The sequence below is a fragment of the Prinia subflava genome, chromosome 6 (genome assembly GCF_021018805.1).
Source record: "Prinia subflava isolate CZ2003 ecotype Zambia chromosome 6, Cam_Psub_1.2, whole genome shotgun sequence".
Lineage (NCBI taxonomy): Eukaryota > Metazoa > Chordata > Aves > Passeriformes > Cisticolidae > Prinia > Prinia subflava.
Window position 1 is genome coordinate 17,645,148 of NC_086252.1, and position 13,724 is coordinate 17,658,871.

General features: G+C 39.2%; 1 long non-coding RNA gene across 1 annotated transcript; it reads left to right on the forward strand.

Moving 5' to 3' along the window:
* Nucleotides 1-2,388: 2,388 nt before the first annotated feature.
* Nucleotides 2,389-12,217, forward strand: LOC134551828 (uncharacterized). Its single transcript, XR_010080703.1, has 4 exons — nt 2,389-2,517; nt 3,339-3,618; nt 5,493-5,577; nt 12,092-12,217. It is a non-coding gene; the product is annotated as an uncharacterized LOC134551828 (long non-coding RNA).
* Nucleotides 12,218-13,724: the final 1,507 nt, after the last annotated feature.

Below are 13,724 nucleotides of genomic sequence, written 5' to 3' on the forward strand. Positions count from 1 at the left end.
GAATTTTTAGGTATGTAAAAATGATGTCATACTCAAGATGTTTGATGTATTACACAAGATGTTAGATGTAATATAACACTAGGATAAAGTTGTTTTAACTATATGATAAAAATTAAAATTTGAAAACACTTTGCAGCAATATAGAAAATTCACAAATATTTACAAATGCACACAGGCAGTATGAATGAAACATCCCCTTTTTAATTTAGACACACATTGGATTTTTTAGACATCATATTACTGTGCACTAAAGCAGCCCAAATGACTTATCAGAAACATTGCCAATGAAAGAAACAGGTTTGTCATTTTGCTGGTGGTCTTAGCAGATAAAGCAAAATTGCTACTATACATCATCCTTAAAATAAAGACAATATCAAAGGGGAAGCTGCCAGAAGGTGCCATTTTCAGATGTCAAGATAAGGGATGGACGTCTGAATTAATGCAAGACTTGTTGCATGTTTTCTGTAGCAGACAACCTGGTGCCCTGCTAAGCAGACAGTGATGCTTGTGCCTGGATGCATTTCTAGGGTGTGTAAATGAAAGAACCTAAGAAGACCTTAAGAAAACAAATATTAGTCATAGTATTCCTGAAGGCAACTGCTATGGGTTCTTAATGGTGCTATAAGCAATCCTTTTAAAGCTGTATGGAGAAACAATGCAGAGATTGAATCCTGGGGGTAACAATCCCTTGGAACAATCCATTAATCCCAAGGGTATAAATTGAGAAGCCACCTTTGGCCCTCCTGGGACAAGACCTTCCATGAAAGAATAACTGGCATCTGTGTTGTGCACAGACTGCATAAGTGCTGTGTGTCAGATACTGAGGGTGGGAATGTTTGTGCCATTAGCAGAACAATCAGGTTAGTAGGCATTGCAAGAAGCAATGACAATATTGACAGTAATGTAAGAACTACAGTGATCCTGGGGATGTTTCCATGCCAAAACAAGTGCCCACTAGGGCTGGGGTGGGTTTCTGCATGTCAGGAAGCAGAGGTTTGGAGGGGTTTTTGTTCTGAGGTATAATTGTGACAAGTGTCAAGATTACCAGGGGCAGTTGTCTACAAAGCTACCTCTGCTGTTGAAAGTAAGGAGCCTTTGTGGGAGCTGCAATGCAAACTTAGTTTTACCTGGGCTTGCATGTAACTTCTTTCTAAACCTTTCTGTATGTGGCTGGTGCTTGAGTTTGCTGGACTTAAATACATTAACCAAGACAACTTAGAACCTCAGCTGTGTTTAAGGGTAGATTTGCACCTGTTATTGAGTTCTGAAAATGGATGGATAATAATCAATTTCATTTTGATAAGAAAATATGCTTCTCTGAGCGCCTGAGAAATTAGAACTAATATTATTATTTTGGTCATGAACCTTCAAAATATTGTCCAACAATCTAAAGCTTCTTGAATGTGTCATTCTTAAACTGAAGAGTCTGTCTGTACCCCTTTGCTTTCCTGTGTCTCTATCTTGTTATATTTTCAAGATGCTGGGATTATTTTTGCTACCAGAACTGTATTTCTGGCACAAACACAAGCCTGATGCCAGCTGGTCCTGTTTGCTGGAGTGTCCTCATGGCAGAGCTATAACAACATGCAGTCTCACTAAGTTCTCCATTTACCTCATCTTGTTTAGAGAGATGAAGGATCCAGAGCAGAGGTATCTGTGACAGGACACCTTGGGACCCTGGAGCTCAGAGCTACAGAGCCAGCAGGAACAGGACAGTCCCATGCTATAACTGTTAAATCAGTCCTGATGCTCCTGCCAACGTTAAGGCTGTTATTTCCACAAAGCCACAATATGCTTTAAAAAATTAAAATCTTAAGAATTACTATCTCTTCACTAACACGAGTGTAAATCCTGAAAACTCCTCTGATACTGGGAGCTGTAGCTGAGTTTGTCTGTACTGAGAGAACTGAAAGCAGAATTTAAATTTTAGTCATATTCCTTCACCTGTAACCATGCTTGAGTTGGCCCTGGAGTTGGCTTCAAGAAAAGAATGTTGTAGTGTTAAATATATTTAACTGCTAAATCTTTGAATTTTCACCGGTCATGTACAAAGCCAGAGTAATACCAGAATTACATTTCTACTGCCTTACACTCTTCATAAATGAAAGCTGGTGAGATGACTTGCTAACTCATGCAGTAATTAATCTTCAAGAGGGTAGAAGTACAGTATTAAATTGGAGCTCAGGTTACAGAGATGAAATCAAATGAACAAGTTCAGTATCTCTAACATCTTACCACTTATTCCACAAACTGTCTAAGTACATCAAGAGATTTAATTAATTCTGAGATTCTCTGATCAGTTGCAGGAAAAAAGACAAAACACAGAATATGGTAAAAGAATTCTAATCAGACTGACCTTCTGTGTGGCACCAGAATTATCAGTGTACCCTGTATACATGCTGCAGATGATACACTGTGTCTGCATCAGACTGTGCTGAGATTCAGACCTTCACCACAAGTTCCAGTTGTCAGAAGGAAGGAAGAACCTGAGAAGACCTTAAGTGATCAATTTGTCAGGTAAAAATTGTTCGCTGTGAGAGTTTAAATATAAACCAAATTTCTCACAAAATGCAAGACACTCCAAGCAAATACAAGCTCTTTTTTGCAGATTAACTAAGGTTTTTGTGCTGGCCACCCTCTTCCCCAGTATAAACCCTATAAAAAACCATGTCCTGCAGACAGCTCACATTCCTCTTTGGAGGAATGAGAGCATCTTGAAACTGCCCCAGGTGGGCAGGCAGGACCTCCTCCCCACCACTGTATCTGACTAGACAGAAGGGTTTGCCCTGTCTGCAGCCAAGAGCTCAGCAGAGAGGAGGCTCTCCCAGGGTCTGTGTCTGTCCTGCCCAAGGGGAGGCTGCTTGAGCACCATGTGAGGAGCAGGCCAGGCCTGGCTTGGGAAGCACCTTCAGGTTCTGGTCTAATTATTTGCTCTTTTGACTTCTGAAAGCATTCTGGAAGCATTTTTTTGAGATGTGGCAGGTTCAGAGAGAAATCATAGTGTGCTGGGGAGTCTAAGTGGGGCATGGCTTATTTAATTCTCTTTTTTTCCACATAACAGCTGGGCTTTGTATTCTAGCTAATTTAGGTAGGAAGCTTGTTTTTTATTTCATTAACTTGCAGCATGAATGTCACCAACCATAGTTGATAGCAGTGACCACTGCCAGAAAGCCACCAAGACTTTTATGTTTGTAGATTCACGGTACTCCTTATTATGCCTGTAAAGCACACAGCAGTGGATCTACACTATTTATTCTAGAACAGGAACTACTTAATGCTCAACTATGTTAAAAATGCAGAAGTGAAAAAAACTGATCTTGCCTCCATCTCTCCAACAGCTGCCATCACTGGGGAAGAACCAACTTCAGAGCCTGTGACAGTGTTTTCTGATGAGCTATTGGCACATTAGAGACCTACACGTTCACCTGGGGAGGAGCACACCTGTTCAGTCAACCCGTGTGCATGATAACGTATGATAATCGTGCGTCAGTGCTTCTGGGGGCTCTGTCATTGCACCCAGACTGCTGAGAGATCCTTCCATCTGTAATGCCAATGCAAGGTCCTACACACAGAATAATGTTGGAGCTTATTTGTTACTCTTTTCACATACTCCTTTTGGTAAGGAAAGTTGACAAGGTCATCATCTAATTCTCGGTGGTCTTTTGATTTCAGGAGAGCTTTAGCAATCCACAGGAGCTGAGAATTTGGCCAGCTTTCTACATCATGTTGGTTGTTTAAGGACTATGCAGAATAATGTTTTTTTTTTAGAGGCTGATAAGTTCGGTCTTCTGAAGAAGCTGTTGACTACCATTAGTAGTGGGTTCATTTGTTCTCTGCTGGACACTGTCAGCCAGCAGGGGTTTAGGCTGTTGTGCAGCTCCCAGCTCAATTATTTCTCAGGGCTCTTTGTTTAATATAATGGGGTCAAATTCAGACTGTAGGTGGCTGATGATTTCTGGTCCAATTTACAATAGCCTGTCTGCAAGCCCACCTTGAATCCAGTTAATCTCTTTTGTAAAATGAAGTAAAAACTCTGCAAAGCGTTCAGTGTTTTGGTCCGATATTTAGTTTTTATAATGTGAGCTGCTTAGCAATTTTTACTGTTCAGAGTGGTTCTGATATGTTTATACATCTGTGTTGATAGAGGAATTATATTTATTTCCCATATTGTAATGCACTACAGAAATTTTTCTGGTGAAAGATGAAGAAATGGGAACAGGTTGAATACAATCAATATCTACCACTGACTACCATTTTAAACCTCAAGTTTACAATTAATCACATGCTCTTGATCACCTTTAAGAGTATAATTGATCTTCAGGAGGCCATGGTACTCTGGTTTGTCAGTATATAGGCATTGCACCTGGCCAGTAGGCTTTTTAGAGAAGGTATTAAGTTGCCACCTTGGCTGACTCACAAACACTGAAAAGGACTGTGAGTCTTAACTGCTCAAGCTCAGCCCAAATCTTTAAGGCTGGAACATTACTGCAGGGAATAGGTGTGATACTTACCCCAGGGATGATGCAGAAAGCTCTGGGAATTCAAGGATCTTTTCCAAATAAACTGCTCCATTTATTTTTGTGTTTTATGGAAGAGCTGAAACAAAAGGTCTCAATCTCACACTGTCCAAGCAGAGCAGCAATGAGACTACTTATCATCTTCTGGATTCAGGCTCTAATCCAGACTGTAACTCAGTGCACAGGGACACAGAGAACTCTTGACATTTGATGATTTTTGCAATAAGGCAAATGGATAAGGCCTTCAGAAAGCTTTAGCAATGGTAATCCAGAATGCAAGCTACACTCGTATCAGGCTATTTCTGCTAGGAGGTACAGGGTTTAAGTTGGACCTGATGTAGTGTGTTACAAATCTTTGTTTTGCTGAAACAACAATATCCAACTGCAGAGACAATTCATGGCAGATTTTGTATATAGATCTAGTGATTGACATAACCACGTGCATGCAAAGGCAGGGTAGGAAGGCTTTGCAGTTTTATGGCATATAGCACCTTTTCCCCTTAAACAGGTGTTTTTTCCATAGCAGTCAAAGTAGTAGAAACAACACTGTACCACAGAAGCCTTTTTGTTTAATCTGAACTAGGTGTCATATTACTCCCTCTATTGCATTCACTTCAGTCCATGGGTGTTTATTTCTCTGATAGATATGCAGATCTGAGCAGCTGCTACTCTTTGTAGGGCAGGAGGGAGAGGCAGATATTTTGCTTATATTGCAGTTATCTGGTTTTACCTGTTTGCAAATAGAAAGGCTTAGTTTTTACATTTGTATCAAGAACCTGCAGCTTGGAGATGCTTTACAAATGTAACAATACTGTTACCAGCGTAGTGCGTAGTGACTTAAAATGCAAAATAAGATAATAATACAGATTTCTAAATATATTTGACTTTTTGATAAAATAAAGTAAGGCTTTTTTGTTGATTCCACAGTTGGTGGAAAAAGATAGAAAGCCAATTCCCTTTTATTTCTCTTTGTAGGTAAACACATGAATGTTGATTCTCTGCCCACAAGATAAACCTTCACTGTGGCAGTAATGGATGCAGCTTGCAAACAGGAAAGGAGGTAAGTAGGAAAAAACCTACAAAGCTTACTTATTCAGAAGGAAAAGTAGAGCAGATATTTTATCTTTGAAAATTATGTCACTATTGAGTAAATAAGATGTCAAAGCTAACTGTAGTCCTGGCTCAGCTTCTGTTCAGTTCTTCCTTAGGAACACTGAATAAAAAGTTTGAAACTCATTAAAGCTTATAAGGACATGAACTGAGGGCATGAATGTTGGAAAGGCACTGGAGAAGTTTCTAGATGACTCTAGATTTAATATTTCTATTTTACATGTCTTAATTTCATATCTTAATTATTATTCCTTATTTCTACATTCTACTTTGAGCATTTGTATTGGAGTTAAGTTCTAAAAACTTTCAGAATTTTGAAGGAAGAATAAATATTTCCTTTTTTTTCTTTTTCCTAGATGAGCATGCTTTTGTTGCCCTTTAACTTTCCTTCAGTTCTTGTTGTTAATGCATAAGAAGTAGAATACAGTCTTATGAAAAGTTGAGAATCCTAAAGGTAAATAGCCTGAAAAGTAGAATGTGGTACTGTGAGTAAAAGGTATTGAAGCAGCAGCTGAGCCAAGGTTTTTGTGAAGTGTCTCAGGAATGTCAATAAAGCATTAGAAAAAGAATAAGACGAGCAAGAAACTGGCTAAAGAGTAAATATTTAGCTGAGCTGAAAGGGAAGGTTCTTGGAAAGAGGGTATTGGTTCAAAGGATGATCAAATATAAAGGGCTGAAAAATGTTTTTATGACTCCCTTGACACAAAACAAATGTGTTAATTTGGGTCACTGCAGATGATGCAAATTGTGAAGGTGTTGATAGTTTGGAACATGTCTGGACTATGACGTAACTTAGGGAAATAAAAGTTTGAAATAAAACTAAATGCAACATTAAAAAAAACCCTCTACATGTAATCTGGAATTCCATCAGAAATATCAGATGAAGTGAAAGTACCCTTTAATCAGTCAGCATGTACAAATTCAAGCTACCAATGCAACAGATGAAGATGTAAATGTTCAGGGCTCCCTCCATGTTTCTGCATGTTGCTGTATTTCAGAACATGGGTGTGTTCCAGGTGCACAAGGTTTATCTAGCCTCCTAATAATAAAGCTGAGGAAGATACATGATTCCAGCTGTGCATATAACAAAAAAAACCAAAACAAAACAAACAAAAACCCCCAACAAAACCAAACAGAGAGAAAGATGATTCCTTTAAAAAATTTTATGCTAAATAGAAAAATACTAATTTCAGGACAATTTAAATTTTAAATGGAAAATGAGAGGAAGGTCCATTCAGGTCACCAGAAACCTGAGTTTTGAGGAAGTCAGAATGTGTGGAATGTGATTGTTAAGGTGAATCACTTACAAAGATATGATTATTTATGGCTTCAAAGCCCTTTGAGTGTTGTTTTCTTCATTTGAAAGTTTGGCTAAATTGCAGTAGCACATTTGGGAGCACCTTCAGCTCTTCTCAGAAATCAAAACTGGCCATTAAACTCAGTATCCAGAAAAGATTGTCAAAACTTTTTTGTCTGCACATTGTTGATAACTTTCTGCAAACTCACAGTCTTGCAAATGCAGTTCTTGATATTTTGAAATACCATTTTTATCTTTTGAATCCTCTATTTGCATATCTGTGCAAATAGAGAAAGAGGTTTTTCCTGAGTTCTAGACCTCAGCCTACTTTTCAGGAGTCTTTAGGCAAACTAACAGCAAGCCTGACATGATTGAGGGAGGGAGTGCACAAGCACTGTGGAAGGGGTGAGGTGTCACTGTTTTGCTGCTTTATCGACAGATACCCATGAGCTGCCAGACCTTTCCTGTTTGCAGCTCTTCCTGGCAGGCACCCAACAATGGCATTCTGGGGCTGTACACCGTGGTTTTCAGACTCAAGGGAGGAACACATTCCCCTGAGATGTCACATGTTTTCCACTGGTTTTGTTCTTGCCAGTGGCAATGCCAAACAGCCAGGGCTGCTCTTGATTCTCCAGGGTGACTATGCAGACAATAGGCTGCACAAGGTGCCTTCAGCTCAATAAAACCTTCGTGCCACATAACTGCTGGGCATCCACTTAGAGAAATATGCTTGGAAAGATGATGTATCAACTTTTTTTTTTTTTTAATTGTCATCCACCTCTGAAGCATTTTGTATGTGTGAGTCACCCTTTAGACACTCAGTAGAGATAAACTTCCCGACTGTCAGAAAGTCAGAAAAACTGCTGGACCTTTTGGTACAAAAGATCATCCTCTTAAGGATATTTAATGGCTGGGTAGCAGTCTCCTGTGTGAATGTATCCAAGCAATTATAGCTTAAAGTTGTACTAATCACTCCTAATAGAGATGGACTCTTACCCCTGCTGTGTCCCTCACTGCTCCCAGATGAGAACTATCCCAACAATTTGGGATTAGCAAAAACACTTGTTATACTATTATCTTCATAACTTTATTAACATCTTTGATTATAGAACAGATGGATGAATGTTAATCATTCTATAATGGCAGATTAAATAGCTTACACCATATCAATCATGTTTAAGTCTTTGCTTAATAAAACAATAATTTAAGTTGGGTCATGGGTAGGGTTTGAACCCCAGGCCCTCAGATTAGCTGCCGACTTCCTCCATTAAAAGAGTAAACCCATTAGCTGCTTGCAGTTGTACTCTTATGTCTGTGTACACTGGGCATTAAAATATATGACTCATGCTGTGCTGGTGGATTACACATTCAATTTTGAGATTAAAAATTCCTAGGTTCCTTTTGTGCCTCTCAGAAGGAGTTTTGCCTCCTGAAAAGAGTAGGCAATGAGAAATGGGTCAGCTAGTGACAGTGTTGTTATATTTTTAAATAAAACTGGTATAAGCATGCAGGTATCAAAAGACTTTATAAAAATGTCTGGTTTGGTTACCATTGGTTCAGAGATACTTAAGAGCCAAGTGAGTGTATTTGGTGTATGGACTTTGAGATCCAGACAAAAAGAGAGTTATTGAATTCCCATCCTGTCATTATGACCAGAATATAACTATGAGACTACAGTAAAAACTGCAGGGATTTCTTGCAGTATATTTTTTATCATCTATTTCAGGTTAACTGGTTCACTGTAAACAAAAGTTCTTAGTGGATTTTTTTCCCTCTATGCCATTTTTTGCTGTGCTACTTAAACCTTAGGTAACCTTAGACACTCTTCATGACCTCCCCCAGAGTCAGCACTGGTTGGCACTGACTCAGAATTCTGAGTGCAGCTTATTAAAGCCCTTTATCTGCTGCTTTTCCAGAAACAGCACATCAAACTTTACTGAAGGTGACAAATCACACCACTGACTGGAGATAAGTTGTGTGATTCTCTGAACATTGAATGAAAGAACCAGTGGTGAGAGGCTTAACAAATCTAATGTGAATAAGAGGTCTTCAATCTTAACTGTAAATTTGAATGCAGTGTGATTACAATGCTAGTCTTCAGCAAGGTTTGGTTTCACATCTGTGTGCAGAGAACTGACTTGCTCATTTTGGTAAATAGACAATGTGTCACTGTTGCTTGACACTGTTAACACAGAGCTGTACTACCAAAACTGAAGGCAAAGCGTGTAAATTAAAGATCAGCCACTAATACAGAGTTTAAGAATGTCACCTCTGGAAGCTAAAAGCTCAAGAACACGCTTGGTGGGAACAGAAACAGAAACTAATTCCTCGTTAAAAACCCACTTCCTGTGGCATCATTTGGCTTCCTTGAAGGGGGGTCTAAAAGCAGGTTGAGCTCTAGTTAACTTTGGAAAGCTTACAGAAAAAGGTACAATTGCATAGGAGCACCATAGTTGTATATTAAGTCCTATAATTCTGCAAACTTTGCAAGTTCCTTGAAACTTTACATACATACTTAAGATTAAAGTTTTATTTGGAGATGTCATTTCACTTTACTGCGAATGAGTACATCAGCTCTTCTATAAGTGCACTCAGTTACTCCCTGAAGAGAGAGAAACTTAGCAGTGGTATATATATTTCCTGCTCATTACACTGTAAAAACCCTTGGAGAACTGATACATTGATTAGCACAAGTCAGAAGTGCATCTATGCCATGATCAATACATTTGTGTGTTGCAGGCTGGCTAATGGCAAGTGTCAGAGTGCCCACCTGTTTGGAATAATTGCAGGATACAAGCATTAGCCTATTGAAAGAATGCATTTATTGGGCACAAAGAAAAATTTATGATCTTCAACTATACAGCCTGTGCAATAACAGTGACTGCCAAGTAGAGAAAAGATAGTTCAGCTATATTAAAATAGCAGGTAAATCTGGAGTCTGGGGTTTGCTCCAGGTATTTAAAGACCTGAGCAGAGCATAATGAAGGAACAGATGTACCACTTCAAGCCAGTCTGGTACATGAGTAGCCTCAGAGGAGCATTGGAACACAAAACAAGAAAAGAGACAGCTCTGATCAAAAATATATATATACAAAGGCTCAGAAAATACAGATGCCTGCTTACAGAGCTCCTCTGTATGGATCTTTCAAATTTGGATATAGATATCTCGTAACTGTAATTCATGTCCCTCCCTCAGCAGAGGGTATCTTTTTATGCTCTTGTAAATTATTTTATTTCTTAAAATAGGTTTTCCAGGGGAACTGAAGCACTCTGTGGTGCTGAAGTATCAGTATCCTCTGATACTTCTGACTGGCCATGTTTTCGTTTTAAACTCACAAAATGGAGGATGAGCTCTCCTCTATTTTTTGTTAATCCTATAAACCAGGAGATACAAAGTTCTCATTGGAGATTAGGTTAGGTTGTGTTGTTGGAATGCAGGAATTAAATATTTCCCAGGAAAGCATCAAACCACAACAGTAAGGTTATTCTTAGATGATCTGCTATCAGTATTTTCTGCAGCTACTCCATAGAGCACATTTCCATGCACAGCAGGAGACAACTATTGTCTGCTGGTTCCACATCTGACTTAGTATTCTAATTTTGGGTACTCCAAAGCACAAAGAGGTGTGACTTTCCAGGCAGAACAGAGGGGACTCACAACAGCTGAGCTGCCAAGAGCCTTGGGCCACCCCAGCCCTCTTGCCTTTCTTGGAGGGTAGAAGAGATGGCTGAATACATCCTGAGGTACAAAGATGGAAAGTGAGGAACTTCCAACAAGAGGCAGCATATATTGGACTGAGCAACCCTAGATATTTCATAAGGTTCTAGGGATGAGCCCTGAAACTCCACAGCTGCCAAATCTGAATCATTATGCCCAGGGAAACATGAATTGCAGGAAACAGTCACCTGAGGAAAGCACATGGTCAAGTGGTACCCTGAGTGAGTGTCCTGACTTCCCTCAAAAGGGCCTGATACAGAAATGAAGAGTTGCTTGATCTGAAACTAGATAAATCTGTGTTGTTCCAGGAGGATCTCTTTCCATGTTGGAGCAGCTAAATAAATACATTTTCCCAGTTTGTTTAATACAAACTGTTTCTACACCTCTGTCTCAGAGGCCATAGCACCGTGGCATTCTCCTGTCCCAGTCAGCTGGGCAACCTTGCCAGGTCAAAGCAGGAAGACTGGAGCTTGCACATCCATCTGGTTTTCGTGTGATTAGGAATCGGGACCTGTACTAAGTGGCAAGCGTGGCTGTTTGAGATTGTTCTCTGAAACCAGATGCATTGAGATTTTGTGCAAATTCCATGGAGATGGAGGTACAACCCTAGCCATCTTAATTACAGGCTAAGAGCTGACACCTGAAATCAGACTCAGCACCTTGGATTAAGTCCTTGAAATAAACTCAAATGGGTTACAGTAACTCAAGAGGCTCATGTTTAAGAGCTTAGTGGAGTAAGTGTTCCTCATATTAAAGTAGGAAAATAATGATTAGAAAGTGTATTTTCAAGCTTTTTCTGCTACATTTCTTTAGTGCTGAGTTTGCAGAAGAGAAAATTTACACTTTTTGGGTATCTGGAAAGTACTTTTAAGTGTTTCTAACTTGTCTGATAGAGTGAGAATACTTTAGTTGCAAAGGACTGAAAGTGGTAAGGTTTTTGTTTGCTTGTTGTTTTCTAACTTCTAGTAATCTGATTTTTTTTTTTCTGTTACTTTTAGTTCTCTCTAGTCACATTGAGGTTAGTTATGTAGATAACAGAAATTTATCTTTTACAAGGTACTGTTGCTGTAACACAGAAAATAAATGCAGTGCCATGGTTGAAGTGTGTAGTGCTCCTGCAATCCACAAAGGTACAGGAAAGTAAGATGGATTTTAAACAGTGATTAAAGGGGAACACTGAATTAACAGCAGCAAAGTGACTCCCCCATCCTGTAGTTTTGTTGTTTACATGAGAAATCCTCTAAATACTAATGTTAATTTATCTCTGTTTTCACTAACTCTAGTCTGATGCATTCATTCTTCAGCAAAAGCCATTCCCTGAGTGCTGTGGCAAGTGTCCATGCTAATTTGAAAAAACCCCTTTGGGACTTGCTCTCAGTACACCTGTCTTTCAGTCTGGAGAGCTCCAGGTTTTGAGGCAGTCTTTAACTAAGTGCAAAAATGTTTCAGGAAAGTGACAATAAGTAGCACAAAGAAACCACACTGTGGACTTGGTTGCTGAGTTAGATGGCCCTCTGATATCTGCTGGAAGGATTTCTTGTGCATTCAAGAGGAGCAGCATAAGGTAAGATGCTGGTGACACAGGTTGTGGGAGAACATTTTAGATCCACTGATTTGTTTGAGGACTCTCTCTGGTGAAATATTCTGCTTTTGTCTTCTGGCTGTCCACATTAGCACATCTAATCAGAAATTCTGATTTACTGTGCAATTGTTCAGTGAAGTTCAATGCTCCTGTTTGGATGCTCTGCTTTGCAATAATGAATACAGTTTCAGGTGGAAACTATGCTGACCAGGTGGATGTGGAATCTCTCACATGTCTTCTGTATCTCAGCAGTTGTCACAAACTTGCTAAAACCGCATTTTATTGGTGTCTGTGAGTGATGTCTGCCCAGGGAGAAGGCAGTCCAGGGACACAGCTCTGCAGCCTAAGGGGAGAAAAGGTACTTACAACCTCTCAAAAATGCACAGGAAGGTGTTTCCTGCTTGATGTGCACTGGACAGAGAAGCCTATTGCACACAATGTAACTCCTGTAGGAGTGTATGCCCTCATGCTTAGAGAGTTTATCTGCTGTACTCAGCTGCTTATATATGTCTGGACTTACTAAATGAAACTGGAAGTTCACATTGCACCATAAATGTGACCCTTGTTCAGCCTATAACATGTAATAGAGTCATCCATTATACTAAATTTCATTACATTTTCTTACATACCTTTTACACAACCCCCAAATTTCAGTGGGTGGATGATTCCCAAGAAGCAAGACAACTTTTCAGCATGGCTTTTAATTCTCTTCACCATGTGAGTCCCTGCCAGTCTGCTTGGTGTTCACCTTCTGAACTAGGTAAGGAAACATTGCCATAGGGATTTTATAGAGTTGTAACTTCTTACTGATAATTTATTCATATTCAAATCCCTTTTGGGATATGTATGTAACAGAATCTTTCATTACATTAGCTTACCTAATTTTTACATGAAGCTCCAATCCCACTGGATGTTTCCCAAGACCTGGGACAAGTGCTTAATGAAGTAATTATTGCCATAAGGGTTATTCAGATTTACAGCTTGGTGTTGTTATCATATTCAGTTTGGAAATTGCCTTTATACTGTATAGGCTGATAGGTAAGCTGAAAAAGGGAGAATAAATCTCAATTAATTTTGGATGCTTCTGAAATATTCTGCTTTGGAAATGCAGAACAATTTTAGGAAGTCTTTGGAAAGATTGAGACTGTGTTTAAAGAACTGCTTGAGGATCAATTGTTTAAGCTGCATGATGACTCTGAAGCACAGGTTCATAAGCTTTATTTTCATCAGGTTATATGTGAGGAATACAAAGAAAAGAAAATTACTTACTGAGAGGAGTACATAGCAAAAAGACCTCTAAACCAAACTCAATTTTAACCTTGGGGCTTCCTGTTCTTGGCACATTCTACCCTTCTTTTTACAGACCTTTTTACTCCAACTGCATGTATGTGCATGTTTAATATGTTTGAAATATGCATGGCTGCCAAACTTTATTTAGCAAATAGATGATAGTGAATGTTCTCCAGGATAACCTTGGTCAGGGACGCAAGTTACCAGTGC